This window comes from Peromyscus eremicus, chromosome 6 (assembly GCF_949786415.1).
Source record: "Peromyscus eremicus chromosome 6, PerEre_H2_v1, whole genome shotgun sequence".
Classification (NCBI taxonomy): Eukaryota; Metazoa; Chordata; class Mammalia; order Rodentia; family Cricetidae; genus Peromyscus; species Peromyscus eremicus.
In genome coordinates, this window is record NC_081421.1 from 18,826,778 (window position 1) to 18,838,194 (window position 11,417).

Here is an 11,417-nt window from a genome sequence, read left to right on the forward strand (position 1 = left end):
GGTCGCTAATTGTTTATCTTTGAGAAAATTGTGACTGATTAAGGTGGAGGGCACACCTCTCCTCAGCAATGACCTAAAAAAAACCTAGGTTCAGTTTAGTCTTTTGACAATCACCAAGGAGCCAATTTCCAAATGAGAAACTTTTGGGCCAGTCCACCTGAAAGTTTCCAGAAAATCTGCATGTACTGAGATGAAGAATTCAGAGACTGAATCACTGTGGAAGTCATGAGCTTAAAATAATTCATTATTTGCTTGAGGGTCTGTAGTCAACTATGGCTTATTTATTTATTACAAAACCATGCTTGAGGTAAATGAGCATTTATAGTAACAGCTAAAAAAAAGCAATTGCTAATTTAAGTTGGCATAGTGAACAATTTATGCGACTTGCCCAAGAGGCCACTTTTAACATTAGCATCCTAAAAGTTAAATAGAAAATTTTAGTTGAGATAACAAAAAGTGTCTAAACTATGCCATCATTTATTTTCCTTTTATAGTTTTAGAACATTTTTCTTAGTTGCCCAGGGTGATGTCAATTATCAGATGGAAGGAATCTTCCTGTCTCTATTTCCCATGTAGTTAAGCTAGACATGTGACACAGGGACCACCTACCATTTCTTTGCAAAAAGCCAGACTAAGGTAAACTGGTGTATACACATCCCCCCACCTGACCCACATATTCAAACTAGTGAGTTTGAATGAGCTGTCCTAATTTTAGTGTTTTTCCAGATGAAACTAGAATTCTTCATCAGTGTACTTATGGTCACATGTTTTAAATAAAATAGAATAGATCTTGTAGGTTTTTTTCCAAATAAATAAAATAGCAAGTGATTTTAAATTTTAACTTTCAATTTTCAAATATTTAGCTTTCATTAAAACATAAGTAGCCATGGTATGTACTCACTCATAGGAGGATACTAGATGTGGAACAAGGATGACTGGACTGTTACTCACAACACCAGGGAGGCTACCTGGAAAACAGGACCCCAAGAAAGACACAGGGATTGCCCAATGACAGAGAGAAATGGATGAGATCTACATGAACAGCCTGGACATGAGTGGGGGTAATGAAGGGCTAGGGTCGAGGGAAAGAGAGCTTGCGGGAACAGGAGATCCCAGCTGGATCCAGAACAGAGAGGGAGAACAAGGAATAGGAGACCATGGTAAATGAAGACCACATGAGAATAGGAAGAAGCAAAGTGCTAGAGAGGCCCACAGAAATCCACAAAGATACCCCCACGACAGACTGCTGGCAATGGTCGAGAGACAGCCCGAACTGACCTGCTCTGGTGATGGGATGGCCAAACACCCTAATTGTCGTGCTAGAAACCCCATCCAACGACTGAGGGATCTGGATGCAGAGATCCATGGCTAGACCCCAGGTGGAGCTCTGGGAGTCCAATTGGCAAGAATGAGGAGGGTTTATAGGAGCAAGAATTGTTGAGACCAAGGTTGGATAAAGCACAGAGACAAATAGCCAAACAAACGGAAACACATGAACTATGAACCAATGGCTGAGGGGTCCCCAACTGGATCAGGCCCTCTGAATGGGTGGGACAGTTGATTGGCTTGATCTGTTTGGGAGGCATCCAGGCAGTGGGACTGGGTCCTGTGCTCATTGCATGAGTTGGCTGTTTGAAACCTGGGGCCTATGCAGGGTCGCTTGGCTGGGCCTGGGAGAGGGGACTGGACCTGCCTGGACTGAGTCTACCAGGTTGATCTCAGTCCGCGCGGGGGAAGCTTTGCCCTGGAGGAGGTGGGAATGGGGGGTGGGCTGGGGGGAAGGGAAGGGGGGCGGGAGAGGGGAGAACAAGGGAATCTGTGGTTGATATGTAGAATTAAATTATGTTGTAAAATAAAATTTTATATATATATATATATATATATATATATATATATATATATATATAAACATAAGTAGCCTAGAGTAGAGAATAGACTGTGCGTTGAAGCTAAGAGCAGGGTTTGGGATTAGAAACATTCTGTTTAAATTTTTACTTTATCAGTTATTACACTTAGGAGAGTTATTTATCTTATTTTCAGTATTCCAGATAATAAAATGAGAACAAATTAGAGATTATCCCACAGAGTTTTTGTGAAGATTAAGTAAAGGTCAACACCAGCTCAGTTAATTTTAGTTTTATCAAAATATGAATTTACTTCTCTGAAAAATGATGTCAGGATTTTGTCGAGGAGTCCATTGAATCCATAGATAATTTTATCCTTATTTGCTATTGGTGGGAGTATGAACTGATACAGACAATATATAAACCAGTGTGGTAGTTTCTCAAAACACTAAAATTAGAAATGCCATATGACCCAACCATTCCACTCCTGGGCATGTAATCCAAAAGACCCAAATCCCACTACAGAGACATTTGTCATCCGTGCTTGTTGCTGCCTTATTTCCAATAGCCAGAAAATGGAATCAGTCTAGATATGCATCAAAAGACAGATGAATAATGAAATACAATTCATAGACACAATGAGACTGCAGTTTCCCTCCTCCTGCCTGGGCCAAGGGGCTCTCCAGATACGCCAGCCCCTGCACCAGCTGGCACCAGCTCTAAGGATGCCAACCTCCAACTGAGGATGCCAACTGGGATGGAAGTACCCCCACCTCCAGAGAAATGACAGACATGATGTCTCCTATAATCCTGAAGAACACATCCTTCAATTTACTGCCAGTACCACCTCTCCAGGCTCAGGCAGGCATCTGCTCAGCAACTGGAATCTGTTCACCCTTGCCTCTGCTGTATAACCAGAGCACTTCCCTGTTCCATTTTTTTTTCTGGCAGTTATCACTCTACCCATGGCTAGCACAGCTCATAGGACTAATGACAACTATCTATATTTATTCCTAGCAACCTCAAGGACCAGATGCCTGATATCTCCATGCCAGAGATTTCCATGGGGACAGCTAACAATACTTCTTCACTCATGCCTCCCACCATGTGTAACTCCTGGGTCACCCCTCCCCACTTTACCCCTTTCCAACTTGAAGTAGTCTCAAGAATTCAGCGCCCTTGTTCCCCTACTTGCTCTCATAACTCACCTCTTTTTTATAATAATCAAAATGGAGAAATGTTAATATTCTGATTCCACCCCTTGATGCCACCCTGTGTCCTGATGTAAAAATCTCTTCTTAAGGAAAAAACTCTGTTCCTTTTCTCTCTCTCTTTCTCCTCTCCCTCCACTCCCATGAGGTGTGCACCCCTCGATCCCCTCTCTCTCTTTTTCTCTCTCTCTTTCTTCTTTCCTCTCTTCTCTCCATCTCTCTATTATAATAAACCATTTCCTCATGGATGTAGCATCTGCGTTGTGAATGTCCACCTGATGCTCTGCCACCATGCCTGTATGGAGTGGGTTGCCTGCCAGCCCGCTGCTGCATCTGCCCAGCATGCCAGCATGTTTCCCTGCATGCTTGGGATAACCTTGGGAGCCCCCGCATAATAAATCATAACAGTGTTAATAATACATTGCTCTGGTTCCTGTTACTGAAGTAGTGGATGTCTTAGGAGATGGGGAAAGAAGCAGTAGTTATCACAAAAGTGGTGAGAACTGCACAACACAGCCACGATGCACATTCAGTCTGGCCTGAAAGGTAGAACAAAAGAAGTGGTGATTTTCAAAAACTTTCCTTTCTTCGCTTGCCTGACAACTGTATTGGGCAATAATCACTCTTCTTTGATGTGTCATCTTGTCATCTGATCTATACTATTCCCTTCGCAAGAATCTGGTACCACTGATAGATAGATCTCACATGCATAACTCTTCATTTTTACAAAGCAGAGAAGAGGAACTTTGATTAGTACAAAATGAGGAAACATAAATCAGCATGCAAGGCCCATTAGCAGTCATGAACTGTTTAAGAGTACACAACCATATTGATCTTCTAGTTAGTCACTGATACTTAAACAAATTGATCTAAAGAAGATTTTCAACAGTTTGGTAAAGATCAAGATATATTTTATGTACACAAAATGGATGACAAATCATAAAGAAGTTGACCCGAACTGAAGAATTATTAATTCTGTAATTTAAAATTTGAAGACATTGCCAGTAGAAACTTGAGCTAAAAAGATACACTGCAGCTGCAGCAGCCTTGCATTCACTGCAGCTGGAGCAGCCTTGCATTCACTGCTTCCCCTCTTCACAACCTCAGTACTTTAAAAGTCAGACTGGGCAAGCAACTGAACATTTTCTTGCATATGGGAAGAACGCTTCAATAGTACCAGCAGATTCTAGACATCCACTCTGACTCAAGATGCTGCCCTCAAGACAGCTATTTTATCTTTGCAATATTTAGACGTAAACTTCTAAACAAAATTCTTAATTTACTAGCCTGCCTTAGAGACTCTTTGGCCTACTGAGGAACTGAGCAAACCAAACTGAAGCAAAAGTAAAGACTTCTAAATTTACCTACAAAAATAATTTAAAATAAGGTAATCACACAACATTTTATTTAGTTTTCATATGCAAAGGAACTTTCCCCACTTATGAACATCTGCTATGAAAAGAAAAAGTGAAAGATCAGACAACATTTAATTTTAATACAATATCCACTTGGCATACCCACAAACCACAAGTGTTCTAAACTCACTTTGTTTCTTTTTTCCAACTGTCAAACACGACACTAAAGAAATAACGCTTTAGTGAAATATCTGGAATGTTTATGGTTCTTTATGTTTTCCACATAATAGAATTATGTACTTTAGAACAATAGTAAATGAGTTGTAGTCATTTGTCAAATTGAATACTACTTTAAATTTTTGTAGACGCTAATGTGTTAAAGTGTTGTTAGATAGTAATTCATTAAAAAGTTGTTTTTAAGGAGCTAAAATTCAGCCCATGAATGTAATAGAAACTGTACATATAGGTAAATTTAGTATATAAATCAAACACAGCTTACTTTTGTTTATAAGAGCTTTAGTGTGAAACACAGGCCATCTCACCCAATGATTTCAGTTAATTTTTAAAGAATACTCTTCAAACTATTTTGAAGAAAAATGATAATGCTTTCCAGCAGTGAGGAATTGAAAAGTCAATGTGTCCAGTTTGCAAAATAACATGGGATTAAAACATTCCTAAAGGGCTAACGGAGGGACACTTGGATCTCCCTTGGAAGGGGAAATAGATTTCACGTGTGGACTGGAGGCCGGTGAGGATGGCAACAGGAGGGATCAGGTGGGGTGGTTATAAGAAGAGACAACTAGAAAAGGAGGGCATTTTGGCGTGAGGTAGAAACTTTATGTAATGTGTGTTCCCTATGTAATCTGAACTGGCCATCTCCTGTAACCAGGCAAGACTTCCAGTGAAAGGATTGGGACACCAACCCAACCACAAAACCTTCAACCTACAATTTGTTCTGCTTACAAGATGTGCTGGGTAAAGGTGGCACAGAAATTTTGGGATGGGTCAAACAATGACTGGTCCAGCCTGAGACCCATGCCATGAGAGAGAGTCCACCCTGACACTGCCTGCAACACCATGATCCAGAGGACGAAGAGCCCAGAGACCTAGGATAGAACCAAACACTACTGGAAAAAAAAGTCAGTGTAATGATGCCTAATGAGATTCTACTACATTCATAGATTGTACCTAGCCCAACTGTCATCAGAGAGGCTTCACCCAGCAACTGATGGAAACATGCAGAGAACCACAGCCAAACATTAGGCAGAGCTTGGGGGAATCCTTTCGAAGGAGCCAGAGGGGTCAAGGACACAACAAGAAAACCCACAGAATTAACTAACCTGGGTTCTTAGAGGCTCAAAGAGACTGATCAAAGAACCAGGAAGCCTGCAAGACTGACCTAGGCCCTCTGCATATATGTGACAATTGTGTAGCTTAGTCTTCTTGTGGGACTCCTAACAGTGGGAGCAGAGGCTGTCTCTGACTCTGTTGCCTGCTTCTGGGACCCTTTCCTCCTACCAAGTTGCCTAGTTTAGCCTTACTAGGAGAGATGGTGCCTATTTTCATTGCAATTTGTTATACCATGTTGGGCTGATGCCAGCCCTTTTCTGAATAGAAACAAAGGAGTGGATGGGGATGGGGGAATGGGAAGCAGGCAGCGGGAATGTGGGGGAGAGTGGCTGGGAGGAGAGGAAGGAGGGGAAACTGTGGTTGGGAATGTAAATAATAATAATAATGATAATAATAACAATAAATCATTAAAAATAATAAAACACTTCTAAACTGATCTTAGATATTTTCATTGTGTTTATTGTTTTGCCTCATTGTGTGCCTTAAAGTCAGCTTTTTAATTTTAGCAATATTCAGACTTAAACAAAATTTTAAGTTACTAGTTTGCTTGGGAAATTCTTTGATATTCAGCACATGTGACTGAGCAGGAAAAGGACTAGATTCAGTGGTAAGTATGAGGCCTAGAAACAGGAGTCTGTACTTGGCAGCCAAAACATGTAAATGAAGGAGGAATTACATCTCTGTTCATAGTATAGGCTTGGAAGTAAAATATAACCCCTCTAGGCTGTTTTCTTGAAAAGTACACAGTGAGAGCGCAGAGGGGACTCATGGGTGGCAGTTAAACAGTGCTTCAGATTCCTGGCAAGTAGCAGATTAACCATCCCTTTTCTGTTGTCCCTCAAACTCAACACAGATAACAGTTACTGCTATTCACTATTCATAGCAGCAAAAGGGTGGTGATCCCCGGCTGCACAAATGCACATGAGCACATAAATATAGCTTGACTCCAAACTAGAAAGGCAAAGTGAGAAAGCTGCATGATTCATAAATAAGCTTATTCTTTAAACATTGATCCAGAGTAAGACAGAGAAAAGTCTAATAACTGCCAGAACGACAGTGACAGAATGGCACTCTAGACTCTGGAGTTTAGATAGCAAAATAGCAAAGTCTTCCCCAGAGCCCACAATCCCTGAGTTGGGAGTTCGTGAGGAACTTACTCAGTTTAAAGTAAGCAGAACTAAAAATCAAGACACCATGAGAGGATCAAAGAATGATGCAGTCAGGGAGAAAATGAGTCCACAAGGTTGCAGATTTGAAACTTACAATCATGAAACTTTAGCCAATGCTGACACTTCCACATTTGGGTGACTACCTGAACTATAAGCTGCATTATAGGAACTGCCATTCATGATTTAGGGAGGGACCACTTATAACCATCACCAGAAAACTGAATCTTTATCCAGAACAGGTAACATAGCAACAGAACTGGACAGTTTTGAAGACTCCAAATATGGGCTGCTAACCAGGGTAATTATTTCACACTTTAATTTTTTAAAACAAAAATTAAAAACAAAAAGCATCAAGGCTTTGAGCTTATTTTCTTGCCTATTTGTTTTTTTAAGACAGAGCAGGAAGACTTGGAATTTGCTGTGTAGTCAAGTTTGGTCTTCAACTCCTAATCCTCTGCCTGCATCATCTGAGTGCTGGAATGACAGGTACATGACACTAAGCCTTGCTAAGAGAATTTATAACAAAAGAGACCCTAAGAGCAGACAAATGGGTCAGTTGCTGAAAAGCACCTTTCATGCCACACAGCTAGTTCAGAGGACGTCTTCATTCTCTACTCCCTTTGCTTCCTTGCTGAGACGGGGCATTTATAGCTAGGGAAACACTGTGGCAGGCATGGCAAGTGTTTTTTTTTGTTTGTTTTATTTGCTTGTTTGTTTGTTTTAACCCCAGGAAATGGGAGGAAAATTAACACCTTCATTTAGGAGCCTCCCGAGGCAACTACTAGGAGAATCATTTGGGGGCTGAAGTATCTTCTAAAGGTAACACAAGTGGCTCCAGGGTTATAATGTGGGGGTGGAGAGGCTTCTTGCCTCCCTCACAGTTACTTTGTCTTCCTGAAATTAAACTAAACATGATCAACTTCCTATGTACGATTATAGGGCACAGTAGGGATGTGTGGCTTATGGGATATTGACACTCAGTGAGGGGATAGCAAACAAGGAGTCAATATTCAGCTCTCTGATGCTTGTCCAAAGACAGTAAGACAAGAAAGGCCTTGGGGAAGATTGGCAGGAGTCTGGAGACAAAGAACTAAAAGACGGGATGCTAGATGAAGAGGAATGGAGGGCCCAGAAACACAGACCTTGGCTAAAATCCAACCTCAATTGCAGACGTGCAAAGGTCAAGGCTGCACCAGTTGGAGTTAGTGCCTGTGCTTCTGCACCTCTGTTACATCAGTGAATCAAAGGACTTCCCGAAACACTTCAAAGTGACTAATTTTTTCCCAAGTACCTCCAGGGTCTGATACCAAGGACCCACTTGTAGTGTTTACCAAGAGCTAGGAAAGAGGAGAAGCATATCTGGGAAGTAGGGGACAGGACGAAGCTCCCCTTAACTTTACCTAAAAGTGGCATAACTTTCACATGACACCCCAGTGTCCACACAAGCTTCAGGTTACAGTTTAGACTCACTAGGGTGAAGAAGAAATTTGCTGGCTTGCTTCTTGAACATTAAAATTTGGAGTAAGCTTCAGAGTAACCCACACCGATCCCTGAAGTCTCTCATCTGTTCTAGGGACGGTGACCAGTTCTGGGAAGGGCGCTGACAGACAATGTGCTGGAGCCCCTGGATTCTCAGGACCCTAGAAATTAAGTCGCCTCCCACCCGCTGTGTTCCCGAGTTGGCGAGGCTATCTGCTGGGACTCACCCGCTCTGTGTCCAGCTCCCGGCTTTTCTCACGCCTTCTAGCTCCTCCCTAGCCCACTTTCAGCGCTGGCTGCGAACTGTGTGCAGTCCTGTCCGGTCTCTGTCACTGCTGCTGCCTGGGATCCAGGTTGCCTGCAGCTGGAATCCAAGCTGAGACAAATATAGCAAAGGGGCGTTGCCGCTGAGTTCCAAGGCTGAGTTTGCCTTCCCTCCTAGCCCGCCCCTAGTAAAGACCCTTCCGGCCCCTCCCTTGGTAGATTCTGACCAAGGAAAGGATGACACCACTGTCCCTCAGAGTCACCTACCAGATGCAGATTCACCTGAGCTGAAACTCAGCATCCCCTAGAGAGAGTTTTGAAGAGGAAAGGAGCTGGGTGGGCTCAAACAACATTACTAACGGCAGAGATAAACATCCTTTCTTTTCTTTTGTTTACTTGTTTCTTTTGTTCTCCACAGGCTCCCTTTCTAGGTTGAAAAAAAAGAAAAAACTTTCAAGGAAGAATCAGGGCACTTCCTTGTCTTTTATGGTACTAAATCAAAATTTGACAATGCCGCTGTGGGTCATAGATGGCATGGATTAATTCCAGGGTTGCACAAAATAAAAGGGCAGATTTTCATCTATTTTATGAAACTCGTTGAGTTTTATTCATTAAAATTATTCTTATGAAAGTATTGAAAAGTCAGTAATGTCATACTTAATATTGAATGACCATTGATTTGTGCCTAAGATTAGGAACAACACAAGGACCCTTGGTCTCTCAACTTGTACCCAATCTTGTACTCAGGTAAAAAAAAGAAATTATAAATGTCCACAGACAAGAAAGAAACTCAAGACTTTACTGTTTGTAGTTGACACGATTTTGTGTTTAGAAAACCTAAGGTTACAAACAAACTATCAAAGCTAATAAAGAGTTGAACAAAGTGTCTTAATATGCAACCAATATAGAAAAACCTTTTGTATTTTAAACACTAACAATGAACAATCAAAAAATAAAATTGGGTGTGGTAAACTCAGGTTTGTAATCTTAGCATTCAGAATGCTGAGTGAGGCAAGCTTGAGGCCAGCCTGTACTGCATCATGAGTTCCAGGCCAGCCTAGTCTACAGAGTGTAACTCTGTCTCAACCCCACTTACCCCAAAATGAAATTAAGGCAACAATTTCATTTACCATTAGTCAAGAGAATAAGAATATTTAGGAATAGACTTTTTCTTTTTCTAGTGAGAATGAGCCTAATGTGTAGAGTGGATTTGAATTATGGGCATTTATAAGCAGAAATAAGTAGAAGAGAAATACAGTGGACTAGGCTAGACGTGAAACACAAGGAATACATAAAAATGAAATCAATTGGTGCTAGAAACACTGTCAAAAGACAGTAAAGAATTACAGAAGGGGCCAGGCAATGGTGGTACATGCTTTTAATCCCAGCACTCGGGAGGCAGAGCCAGGCAGATCTCTGCAAGTTCAAGACCAGCCTGGTCTACAGAGTGAGATCCAGGACAGGCACCAAAGCTACACAGAGAAACCCTGTCTCAAAACAAACAAACAAACAAACAAACAAACAAACCAAAAAAGAATTACAGAAGGCACTCAAAGGCTGGATGGATACATTAAACTAATTAGGAGAGGCAGCTGCTGGAGTTTATACATTTAAGTCTTGCACCGATATCTCCATGACTAACTTTGTGTGTGTGTAAGAGGTGCTGGTGGTGGTGTTGGTGGTGCTGGTGTGTGTGTGTGTGTGTGTGTGTGTGTGTGTGTGTGTGTGTGGTGTAGTATGATAGGTGAGTTAGTGTGTATGTGATATAGTAGGTGATGCGTATGTTATATGATGTTGTAGGTTGTGTATGTGACATGCTGTGATATGTGTATATGGTGTGAGCATTGTGTATGGTGTGGTAGATGGTGTACGTGTGCCTGTGTGTGTGTGTGTGTGTGTGTGTGTGTGTGTGATGTGGTAGGTAGTGTGTGTGGGGGTATGGTAGGTGCTAAAACTTTCTTTTCTTTGGTTTTTCGAGACAGGAGTTCTCTGTGTAACAGCCCTGGCTGTCTTGGAACTGGATTTGTATACCAGGTTGGCTTCAATTTCACAGAGATCTGCCTGCCTCTGCCTCCCAAATGCTGGGATTAAAGATGTGTGCCACCACGCCCAGCAGTGGTGGAGGTGGTAAGACTTTTTTCCCTCTGGGACGGACTGTTGAGTTTTACCTGAGATTGTTGAGGGGTTGTTAATGGGTTTCAATAACTTTTAAAGACTTGCCACTTTTTCATGATTAATGTGAACAGAAATGAGATCCAAAGCTGTGAGAACACTGGAATCAGAGAAATGTGATGAAGCTGCAAAAACCCACATTCTAAGAAGCCGGGCTGTGCAAAGACAGTGTGATGCAATCAGGGGACACATTGTCCTGGATGTAAAATGCAGAGAAGCATAAACAGAGAGGGGAGAGACAACAGGCAACAGGTAGTAAGAACACAGCAAGCAAAGGAGCTGTGAAATAGTGGAGGAGGCCAAGAGAAGAGGATAGATGATCCAGGGTAAAGAGCATAGTTGGAGGGTGTTGCCCAGGGCATGAGGGTACCTTTGGGTATGGTAGTTTGAGGAAAACTAGAAAGTAATGATATGCTTGATGTAAGATATTCACCAGGGAAGACTGCTTAATCATAGGTATAAACCTATAGAACATCTTTATTAACTGGCCAGTGACTACTTTGCAAGATTAGGAATCCAGTGTAGCATTGAGCCTTTTTTAGGGTGAGCTTTTAAACACAAAACCCATATTCT

General features: G+C 41.8%; 1 protein-coding gene across 1 annotated transcript in view; it reads right to left on the minus strand.

The window, feature by feature from the left end:
• The window catches only part of Agtr1 (angiotensin II receptor type 1), a 46,161-nt gene extending 37,389 nt beyond the window's left edge, over positions 1 to 8,772 (minus strand). Inside the window, exon 1 of the mRNA XM_059265274.1 lies at positions 8,636 to 8,772. The gene's annotated coding sequence lies outside the window, so the exon portion shown is untranslated. The remainder of the gene's footprint in view (positions 1 to 8,635) is intronic.
• Positions 8,773 to 11,417: the final 2,645 nt, after the last annotated feature.